Here is a 13,203-nt window from a genome sequence, read left to right on the forward strand (position 1 = left end):
GTCAACTTATTCCCACCCAACCCTGTGTCTTTACTTGTCATGCTTATTTGCCGAATTCGGCGTTTATACCTGTCTGACGGTGATAGGATCCAGGTACGACACAAACTTTCAATGTCATAGATGCATCCAATGTTGCTTGATGGGTAAAGCTGTGTAATGAAGGCAGGAAACAAAGACATGAATTCAGGGCTCCCAATCATTGACTACATCACTCCTCTTCCCCACGAACGGCTTTATACGACTGACTCAATCACACAATTTCCAAATTTTTACTCCCAATAATGAGGGGAGCTGAGGCGGAAATGTTAGTAAGAAGGTTAAAGCGATAGGAAAGTAGTGCAACAGGGCCATCATGACATACGAAAGTATGTGTCACTTCTGTACTTGTATAGGGATCCCCACATAACTTGATCACCGACCATATCAGCGACCCTAATCTAAAAGACTGTGTCAACTTATTCCCACCCAACCCTGTGTCTTTACTTGTCATGCTTATTTGCCGAATTCGGCGTTTATACCTGTCTGACGGTGATAGGATCCAGGTACGACACAAACATTCAATGTCATAGATGCATCCAATGTTGCTTGATGGGTAAAGCTGTGTAATGAAGGCAGGAAACAAAGACATGAATTCAGGGCTCCCAATCATCGACTACATCACTCCTCTTCCCCACGAACAGCTTTATACGACTGATTCAATCACACAAATTCCAAATTTTTACTCCCAATAATGAGGGGAGCTGAGGCGGAAATGTTAGTCAGAAGGTTAAAGCGGTAGGAAAGTAGTGCAACGGGGCCATCATGACATACGAAAGTATGTGTCACATCTGTACCCGAATAGGGATCCCCACATAACGTGATCACCGACCATAACAGCGACCCTAATCTAAAAGACTGTGTCAACTTATTCCCACCCAACCCTGTGTCTTTACTTGTCATGCTTATTTGCCGAATTCGGCGTTTATACTTGTCTGACGGTGATAGGATCCAGGTACGACACAAACTTTCAATGTCATAGATGCATCCAATGTTGCTTGATGGTTAAAGCTGTGTAATGAAGGCAGGAAACAAAGACATGAATTCAGGGCTCCCAATCATCGACTACATCACTCCTCTTCCCCACGAACGGCTTTATACCACTGATCAATCACACAATTTCCAAATTTTTACTCCCAATAATGAGGGGAGCTGAGGCGGAAATGTTAGTCAGAAGGTTAAAGCGATAGGAAAGTAGTGCAACGGGGCCATCATGACATACGAAAGTATGTGTCACTTCTGTACCCGAATAGGGATCCCCACATAACGGTGATCACCGACCATAACAGCGACCCTAATCTAAAAGACTGTGTCAACTTATTCCCACCCAACCCTGTGTCTTTACTTGTCATGCTTGTTTGCCGAATTCGGCGGTTATACCTGTCTGACGGTGATAGGATCTAGGTACGACACAAACTTTCAACGTCATAGATGCATCCAATGTTGCTTGATGGGTAAAGCTGTGTAATGAAGGCAGGAAACAAAGACATGAATTCAGGGCTCCCAATCATCGACTACATCACTCCTCTTCCCTACGAACGGCTTTATACGACTGATTCAATCACACAATTTCCAAATTTTTACTCCCAATAATGAGGGGAGCTGAGGCGGAAATGTTAGTCAGAAGGTTAAAGCGATAGGAAAGTAGTGCAACGGGGCCATCATGACATACGAGAGTATGTGTCACTTCTGTACCCGAATAGGGATCCCCACATAACGTGATCACCGACCATAACAGCGACCCTAATCTAAAAGACTGTGTCAACTTATTCCCACCCAACCCTGTGTCTTTACTGGTCATGCTTATTTGCCGAATTCGGCGTTTATACCTGTCTGACGGTGATAGGATCCAGGTACGACACAAACTTTCAATGTCATAGATGCATCCAATGTTGCTTGATGGGTAAAGCTGTGTAATGAAGGCAGGAAACAAAGACATGAATTCAGGGCTCCCAATCATTGACTACATCACTCCTCTTCCCCACGAACGGCTTTATACGACTGACTCAATCACACAATTTCCAAATTTTTACTCCCAATAATGAGGGGAGCTGAGGCGGAAATGTTAGTCAGAAGGTTAAAGCGATAGGAAAGTAGTGCAACGGGGCCATCATGACATACGAAAGTATGTGTCACTTCTGTACCCGAATAGGGATCCCCACATAACGTGATCACCGACCATAACAGCGACCCTAATCTAAAAGACTGTGCCAACTTATTCCCACCCAACCCTGTGTCTTTACTGGTCATGCTTATTTGCCGAATTCGGCGTTTATACCTGTCTGACGGTGATAGGATCCAGGAACGACACAAACTTTCAATGTCATAGATGCATCCAATGTTGCTTGATGGTTAAAGCTGTGTAATGAAGGCAGGAAACAAAGACATGAATTCAGGGCTCCCAGTCATTGACTACATCACTCCTCTTCCCCAAGAACGGCTTTATACGACTGATTCAATCACACAATTTCCACATTTCTACTCCCAATAATGAGGGGAGCTGAGGCGGAAATGTTAGTCAGAAGGTTAAAGCGATAGGAAAGTAGTGCAACGGGGCCATCATGACATACGAAAGTATGTGTCACTTCTGTACCCGAATAGGGATCCCCACATAACGTGATCACCGACCATAACAGCGACCCTAATCTAAAAGACTGTGCCAACTTATTCCCACCCAACCCTGTGTCTTTACTGGTCATGCTTATTTGCCGAATTCGGCGTTTATACCTGTCTGACGGTGATAGGATCCAGGAACGACACAAACTTTCAATGTCATAGATGCATCCAATGTTGCTTGATGGGTAAAGCTGTGTAATGAAGGCAGGAAACAAAGACATGAATTCAGGGCTCCCAATCATTGACTACATCACTCCTCTTCCCCACGAACGGCTTTATACGACTGATTCAATCACACAATTTCCACATTTTTACTCCCAATAATGAGGGGAGCTGAGGCGGAAATGTTAGTCACAAGGTTAAAGCGATAGGAAAGTAGTGCAATGGGGCCATCATGACATACGAAAGTATGTGTCACTTCTGTACTTGTATAGGGATCCCCACATAACGTGATCACCGACCATATCAGCGACCCTAATCTAAAAGACTGTGTCAACTTATTCCCACCCAACCCTGTGTCTTTACTTGTCATGCTTATTTGCCGAATTCGGCGTTTATACCTGTCTGACGGTGATAGGATCCAGGTACGACACAAACATTCAATGTCATAGATGCATCCAATGTTGCTTGATGGGTAAAGCTGTGTAATGAAGGCAGGAAACAAAGACATGAATTCAGGGCTCCCAATCATCGACTACATCACTCCTCTTCCCCACGAACAGCTTTATACGACTGATTCAATCACACAAATTCCAAATTTTTACTCCCAATAATGAGGGGAGCTGAGGCGGAAATGTTAGTCAGAAGGTTAAAGCGGTAGGAAAGTAGTGCAACGGGGCCATCATGACATACGAAAGTATGTGTCACATCTGTACCCGAATAGGGATCCCCACATAACGTGATCACCGACCATAACAGCGACCCTAATCTAAAAGACTGTGTCAACTTATTCCCACCCAACCCTGTGTCTTTACTTGTCATGCTTATTTGCCGAATTCGGCGTTTATACTTGTCTGACGGTGATAGGATCCAGGTACGACACAAACTTTCAATGTCATAGATGCATCCAATGTTGCTTGATGGTTAAAGCTGTGTAATGAAGGCAGGAAACAAAGACATGAATTCAGGGCTCCCAATCATCGACTACATCACTCCTCTTCCCCACGAACGGCTTTATACGACTGATTCAATCACACAATTTCCAAATTTTTACTCCCAATAATGAGGGGAGCTGAGGCGGAAATGTTAGTCAGAAGGTTAAAGCGATAGGAAAGTAGTGCAACGGGGCCATCATGACATACGAAAGTATGTGTCACTTCTGTACCCGAATAGGGATCCCCACATAACGGTGATCACCGACCATAACAGCGACCCTAATCTAAAAGACTGTGTCAACTTATTCCCACCCAACCCTGTGTCTTTACTTGTCATGCTTGTTTGCCGAATTCGTCGGTTATACCTGTCTGACGGTGATAGGATCTAGGTACGACACAAACTTTCAATGTCATAGATGCATCCAATGTTGCTTGATGGGTAAAGCTGTGTAATGAAGGCAGGAAACAAAGACATGAATTCAGGGCTCCCAATCATCGACTACATCACTCCTCTTCCCCACGAACGGCTTTATACGACTGATTCAATCACACAATTTCCAAATTTTTACTCCCAATAATGAGGGGAGCTGAGGCGGAAATGTTAGTCAGAAGGTTAAAGCGATAGGAAAGTAGTGCAACGGGGCCATCATGACATACGAGAGTATGTGTCACTTCTGTACCCGAATAGGGATCCCCATATAACGTGATCACCGACCATAACAGCGACCCTAATCTAAAAGACTGTGTCAACTTATTCCCACCCAACCCTGTGTCTTTACTGGTCATGCTTATTTGCCGAATTCGGCGTTTATACCTGTCTGACGGTGATAGGATCCAGGAGCGACACAAACTTTCAATGTCATAGATGCATCCAATGTTGCTTGATGGGTAAAGCTGTGTAATGAAGGCAGGAAACAAAGACATGAATTCAGGGCTCCCAATCATTGACTACATCACTCCTCTTCCCCACGAACGGCTTTATACGACTGATTCAATCACACAATTTCCACATTTTTACTCCCAATAATGAGGGGAGCTGAGGCGGAAATGTTAGTCAGAAGGTTAAAGCGATAGGAAAGTAGTGCAATGGGGCCATCATGACATACGAAAGTATGTGTCACTTCTGTACTTGTATAGGGATCCCCACATAACGTGATCACCGACCATATCAGCGACCCTAATCTAAAAGACTGTGTCAACTTATTCCCACCCAACCCTGTGTCTTTACTGGTCATGCTTATTTGCCGAATTCGGCGTTTATACCTGTCTGACGGTGATAGGATCCAGGTACGACACAAACATTCAATGTCATAGATGCATCCAATGTTGCTTGATGGGTAAAGCTGTGTAATGAAGGCAGGAAACAAAGACATGAATTCAGGGCTCCCAATCATCGACTACATCACTCCTCTTCCCCACGAACGGCTTTATACGACTGATTCAATCACACAAATTCCAAATTTTTACTCCCAATAATGAGGGGAGCTGAGGCGGAAATGTTAGTCAGAAGGTTAAAGCGATAGGAAAGTAGTGCAACGGGGCCATCATGACATACGAAAGTATGTGTCACTTCTGTACCCGAATAGGGATCCCCACATAACGTGATCACCGACCATAACAGCGACCCTAATCTAAAAGACTGTGTCAACTTATTCCCACCCAACCCTGTGTCTTTACTTGTCATGCTTATTTGCCGAATTCGGCGTTTATACTTGTCTGACGGTGATAGGATCCAGGTACGACACAAACTTTCAATGTCATAGATGCATCCGATGTTGCTTGATGGTTAAAGCTGTGTAATGAAGGCAGGAAACAAAGACATGAATTCAGGGCTCCCAATCATCGACTACATCACTCCTCTTCCCCAGGAACGGCTTTATACCACTGATCAATCACACAATTTCCAAATTTTTACTCCCAATAATGAGGGGAGCTGAGGCGGAAATGTTAGTCAGAAGGTTAAAGCGATAGGAAAGTAGTGCAACGGGGCCATCATGACATACGAAAGTATGTGTCACTTCTGTACCCGAATAGGGATCCCCACATAACGTGATCACCGACCATAACAGCGACCCTAATCTAAAAGACTGTGTCAACTTACTCCCACCCAACCCTGTGTCATTACTTGTCATGCTTGTTTGCCGAATTCGGCGGTTATACCTGTCTGACGGTGATAGGATCCAGGTACGACACAAATTTTCAATGTCATAGATGCATCCAATGTTGCTTGATGGGTAAAGCTGTGTAATGAAGGCAGGAAACAAAGACATGAATTCAGGGCTCCCAATCATCGACTACATCACTCCTCTTCCCCACGAACGGCTTTATACGACTGATTCAATCACACAATTTCCAAATTTTTACTCCCAATAATGAGGGGAGCTGAGGCGGAAATGTTAGTCAGAAGGTTAAAGCGATAGGAAAGTAGTGCAACGGGGCCATCATGACATACGAAAGTATGTGTCACTTCTGTACCCGATTAGGTACCCCCACATAACGTGATCACCGACCATAACAGCGACCCTAATCTAAAAGACTGTGTCAACTTATTCCCACCCAACCCTGTGTCTTTACTTGTCATGCTTATTTGCCGAATTCGGCGTTTATACCTGTCTGACGGTGATAGGATCCAGGTACGACACAAACTTTCAATGTCATAGATGCATCCAATGTTGCTTGATGGGTAAAGCTGTGTAATGAAGGCAGGAAAGAAAGACATGAATTCAGGGCTCCCAATCATTGACTACATCACTCCTCTTCCCCACGAACGGCTTTATACGACTGATTCAATCACACAATTTCCACATTTTTACTCCCAATAATGAGGGGAGCTGAGGCGGAAATGTTAGTCAGAAGGTTAAAGCGATAGGAAAGTAGTGCAACGGGGCCATCATGACATACGAAAGTATGTGTCACTTCTGTACCCGAATAGGGATCCCCACATAACGTGATCACCGACCATAACAGCGACCCTAATCTAAAAGACTGTGTCAACTTATTCCCACCCAACCCTGTGTCTTTACTGGTCATGCTTATTTGCCGAATTCGGCGTTTATACCTGTCTGACGGTGATAGGATCCAGGAACGACACAAACTTTCAATGTCATAGATGCATCCAATGTTGCTTGATGGGTAAAGCTGTGTAATGAAGGCAGGAAACAAAGACATGAATTCAGGGCTCCCAATCATTGACTACATCACTCCTCTTCCCCACGAACGGCTTTATACGACTGATTCAATCACACAATTTCCACATTTTTACTCCCAATAATGAGGGGAGCTGAGGCGGAAATGTTAGTCAGAAGGTTAAAGCGATAGGAAAGTAGTGCAACGGGGCCATCATGACATACGAAAGTATGTGTCACTTCTGTACCCGAATAGGGATCCCCACATAACGTGATCACCGACCATAACAGCGACCCTAATCTAAAAGACTGTGTCAACTTATTCCCACCCAACCCTGTGTCTTTACTGGTCATGCTTATTTGCCGAATTCGGCGTTTATACCTGTCTGACGGTGATAGGATCCAGGAACGACACAAACTTTCAATGTCATAGATGCATCCAATGTTGCTTGATGGGTAAAGCTGTGTAATGAAGGCAGGAAACAAAGACATGAATTCAGGGCTCCCAATCATTGACTACATCACTCCTCTTCCCCACGAACGGCTTTATACGACTGATTCAATCACACAATTTCCAAATTTTTACTCCCAATAATGAGGGGAGCTGAGGCGGAAATGTTAGTCAGAAGGTTAAAGCGATAGGAAAGTAGTGCAACGGGGCCATCATGACATACGAAAGTATGTGTCACTTCTGTACCCGAATAGGGATCCCCACATAACGTGATCACCGACCATAACAGCGACCCTAATCTAAAAGACTGTGTCAACTTATTCCCACCCAACCCTGTGTCTTTACTTGTCATGCTTGTTTGCCGAATTCGGCGGTTATACCTGTCTGACGGTGATAGGATCTAGGTACGACACAATCTTTCAATGTCATAGATGCATCCAATGTTCCTTGATGGGTAAAGCTGTGTAATGAAGGCAGGAAACAAAGACATGAATTCAGAGCTCCCAATCATCGACTACATCACTCCTCTTCCCCAGGAACGGCTTTATACGACTGATTCAATCACACAATTTCCAAATTTTTACTCCCAATTATGAGGGGAGCTGAGGCGGAAATGTTAGTCAGAAGGTTAAAGCGATAGGAAAGTAGTGCAACGGGGCCATCATGACATACGAAAGTATGTGTCACTTCTGTACCCGATTAGGGACCCACACATAACGTGATCACCGACCATAACAGCGACCCTAATCTAAAAGACTGTGTCAACTTATTCTCACCCAACCCTGTGTCTTTACTTGTCATGCTTATTTGCCGAATTCGGCGTTTATACCTGTCTGACGGTGATAGGATCCAGGTACGACACAAACTTTCAATGTCATAGATGCATCCAATGTTGCTTGATGGGTAAAGCTGTGTAATGAAGGCAGGAAACAAAGACATGAATTCAGGGCTCCCAATCATTGACTACATCACTCCTCTTCCCCACGAACGGCTTTATACGACTGATTCAATCACACAATTTCCAAATTTTTACTCCCAATAATGAGGGGAGCTGAGGCGGAAATGTTAGTCAGAAGGTTAAAGCGATAGGAAAGTAGTGCAACGGGACCATCATGACATACGAAAGTATGTGTCACTTCTGTACCCGAATAGGGATCCCCACATAACGTGATCACCGACCATAACAGCGACCCTAATCTAAAAGACTGTGTCAACTTATTCCCACCCAACCCTGTGTCTTTACTTGTCATGCTTGTTTGCCGAATTCGGCGGTTATACCTGTCTGATGGTGATAGGATCTAGGTACGACACAAACTTTCAATGTCATAGATGCATCCAATGTTCCTTGATGGTTAAAGCTGTGTAATGAAGGCAGGAAACAAAGACATGAATTCAGGGCTCCCAATCATCGACTACATCACTCCTCTTCCCCACGAACGGCTTTATACCACTGATCAATCACACAATTTCCAAATTTTTACTCCCAATAATGAGGGGAGCTGAGGCGGAAATGTTAGTCAGAAGGTTAAAGCGATAGGAAAGTAGTGCAACGGGGCCATCATGACATACGAAAGTATGTGTCACTTCTGTACCCGAATAGGGATCCCCACATAACGGTGATCACCGACCATAACAGCGACCCTAATCTAAAAGACTGTGTCAACTTATTCCCACCCAACCCTGTGTCTTTACTTGTCATGCTTGTTTGCCGAATTCGTCGGTTATACCTGTCTGACGGTGATAGGATCTAGGTACGACACAAACTTTCAATGTCATAGATGCATCCAATGTTGCTTGATGGGTAAAGCTGTGTAATGAAGGCAGGAAACAAAGACATGAATTCAGGGCTCCCAATCATCGACTACATCACTCCTCTTCCCCACGAACGGCTTTATACGACTGATTCAATCACACAATTTCCAAATTTTTACTCCCAATAATGAGGGGAGCTGAGGCGGAAATGTTAGTCAGAAGGTTAAAGCGATAGGAAAGTAGTGCAACGGGGCCATCATGACATACGAAAGTATGTGTCACTTCTGTACCCGAATAGGGATCCCCACATAACGTGATCACCGACCATAACAGCGACCCTAATCTAAAAGACTGTGTCAACTTATTCCCACCCAACCCTGTGTCTTTACTGGTCATGCTTATTTGCCGAATTCGGCGTTTATACCTGTCTGACGGTGATAGGATCCAGGAGCGACACAAACTTTCAATGTCATAGATGCATCCAATGTTGCTTGATGGGTAAAGCTGTGTAATGAAGGCAGGAAACAAAGACATGAATTCAGGGCTCCCAATCATTGACTACATCACTCCTCTTCCCCACGAACGGCTTTATACGACTGATTCAATCACACAATTTCCACATTTTTACTCCCAATAATGAGGGGAGCTGAGGCGGAAATGTTAGTCAGAAGGTTAAAGCGATAGGAAAGTAGTGCAACGGGGCCATCATGACAGACGAAAGTATGTGTCACTTCTGTACTTGTATAGGGATCCCCACATAACTTGATCACCGACCATATCAGCGACCCTAATCTAAAAGACTGTGTCAACTTATTCCCACCCAACCCTGTGTCTTTACTTGTCATGCTTATTTGCCGAATTCGGCGTTTATACCTGTCTGACGGTGATAGGATCCAGGTACGACACAAACATTCAATGTCATAGATGCATCCAATGTTGCTTGATGGGTAAAGCTGTGTAATGAAGGCAGGAAACAAAGACATGAATTCAGGGCTCCCAATCATCGACTACATCACTCCTCTTCCCCACGAACGGCTTTATACGACTGATTCAATCACACAAATTCCAAATTTTTACTCCCAATAATGAGGGGAGCTGAGGCGGAAATGTTAGTCAGAAGGTTAAAGCGATAGGAAAGTAGTGCAACGGGGCCATCATGACATACGAAAGTATGTGTCACTTCTGTACCCGAATAGGGATCCCCACATAACGTGATCACCGACCATAACAGCGACCCTAATCTAAAAGACTGTGTCAATTTATTCCCACCCAACCCTGTGTCTTTACTTGTCATGCTTATTTGCCGAATTCGGCGTTTATACTTGTCTGACGGTGATAGGATCCAGGTACGACACAAACTTTCAATGTCATAGATGCATCCGATGTTGCTTGATGGTTAAAGCTGTGTAATGAAGGCAGGAAACAAAGACATGAATTCAGGGCTCCCAATCATCGACTACATCACTCCTCTTCCCCAGGAACGGCTTTATACCACTGATCAATCACACAATTTCCACATTTTTACTCCCAATAATGAGGGGAGCTGAGGCGGAAATGTTAGTCAGAAGGTTAAAGCGATAGGAAAGTAGTGCAACGGGGCCATCATGACATACGAAAGTATGTGTCACTTCTGTACCCGAATAGGGATCCCCACATAACGTGATCACCGACCATAACAGCGACCCTAATCTAAAAGACTGTGTCAACTTACTCCCACCCAACCCTGTGTCATTACTTGTCATGCTTGTTTGCCGAATTCGGCGGTTATACCTGTCTGACGGTGATAGGATCCAGGTACGACACAAACTTTCAATGTCATAGATGCATCCAATGTTGCTTGATGGGTAAAGCTGTGTAATGAAGGCAGGAAACAAAGACATGAATTCAGGGCTCCCAATCATCGACTACATCACTCCTCTTCCCCACGAACGGCTTTATACGACTGATTCAATCACACAATTTCCAAATTTTTACTCCCAATAATGAGGGGAGCTGAGGCGGAAATGTTAGTCAGAAGGTTAAAGCGATAGGAAAGTAGTGCAACGGGGCCATCATGACATACGAAAGTATGTGTCACTTCTGTACCCGATTAGGGACCCCCACATAACGTGATCACCGACCATAACAGCGACCCTAATCTAAAAGACTGTGTCAACTTATTCCCACCCAACCCTGTGTCTTTACTTGTCATGCTTATTTGCCGAATTCGGCGTTTATACCTGTCTGACGGTGATAGGATCCAGGTACGACACAAACTTTCAATGTCATAGATGCATCCAATGTTGCTTGATGGGTAAAGCTGTGTAATGAAGGCAGGAAAGAAAGACATGAATTCAGGGCTCCCAATCATTGACTACATCACTCCTCTTCCCCACGAACGGCTTTATACGACTGATTCAATCACACAATTTCCACATTTTTACTCCCAATAATGAGGGGAGCTGAGGCGGAAATGTTAGTCAGAAGGTTAAAGCGATAGGAAAGTAGTGCAACGGGGCCATCATGACATACGAAAGTATGTGTCACTTCTGTACCCGAATAGGGATCCCCACATAACGTGATCACCGACCATAACAGCGACCCTAATCTAAAAGACTGTGTCAACTTATTCCCACCCAACCCTGTGTCTTTACTGGTCATGCTTATTTGCCGAATTCGGCGTTTATACCTGTCTGACGGTGATAGGATCCAGGAACGACACAAACTTTCAATGTCATAGATGCATCCAATGTTGCTTGATGGGTAAAGCTGTGTAATGAAGGCAGGAAACAAAGACATGAGTTCAGGGCTCCCAATCATTGACTACATCACTCCTCTTCCCCACGAACGGCTTTATACGACTGATTCAATCACACAATTTCCACATTTCTACTCCCAATAATATGGGGACCTGAGGAGGAAATGTTAGTCAGAAGGTTAAAGCGATAGGAAAGTAGTGCAATGGGGCCATCATGACATACGAAAGTATGTGTCACTTCTGTACCCGAATAGGGATCCCCACATAACTTGATCACCGACCATATCAGCGACCCTAATCTAAAAGACTGTGTCAACTTATTCCCACCCAACCCTGTGTCTTTACTTGTCATGCTTATTTGCCGAATTCAACGTTTATACCTGTCTGACGGTGATAGGATCCAGGTACGACACAAACATTCAATGTCATAGATGCATCCAATGTTGCTTGATGGGTAAAGCTGTGTAATGAAGGCAGGAAACAAAGACATGAATTCAGGGCTCCCAATCATCGACTACATCACTCCTCTTCCCCACGAACGGCTTTATACGACTGATTCAATCACACAATTTCCACATTTTTACTCCCAATAATGAGGGGAGCTGAGGCGGAAATGTTAGTCAGAAGGTTAAAGCGATAGGAAAGTAGTGCAACGGGGCCATCATGACATACGAAAGTATGTGTCACTTCTGTACCCGAATAGGGATCCCCACATAACGTGATCACCGACCATAACAGCGACCCTAATCTAAAAGACTGTGTCAACTTATTCCCACCCAACCCTGTGTCTTTACTTGTCATGCTTGTTTGCCGAATTCGGCGGTTATACCTGTCTGACGGTGATAGGATCTAGGTACGACACAAACTTTCAATGTCATAGATGCATCCAATGTTCCTTGATGGGTAAAGCTGTGTAATGAAGGCAGGAAACAAAGACATGAATTCAGGGCTCCCAATCATCGACTACATCACTCCTCTTCCCCACGAACGGCTTTATACGACTGATTCAATCACACAATTTCCACATTTTTACTCCCAATTATGAGGGGAGCTGAGGCGGAAATGTTAGTCAGAAGGTTAAAGCGATAGGAAAGTAGTGCAACGGGACCATCATGACATACGAAAGTATGTGTCACTTCTGTACCCGAATAGGGATCCCCACATAACGTGATCACCGACCATAACAGCGACCCTAATCTAAAAGACTGTGTCAACTTATTCCCACCCAACCCTGTGTCTTTACTTGTCATGCTTGTTTGCCGAATTCGGCGGTTATACCTGTCTGATGGTGATAGGATCTAGGTACGACACAAACTTTCAATGTCATAGATGCATCCAATGTTCCTTGATGGGTAAAGCTGTGTAATGAAGGCAGGAAACAAAGACATGAAT

This window comes from Schistocerca nitens, chromosome 5 (assembly GCF_023898315.1).
Source record: "Schistocerca nitens isolate TAMUIC-IGC-003100 chromosome 5, iqSchNite1.1, whole genome shotgun sequence".
NCBI lineage: Eukaryota > Metazoa > Arthropoda > Insecta > Orthoptera > Acrididae > Schistocerca > Schistocerca nitens.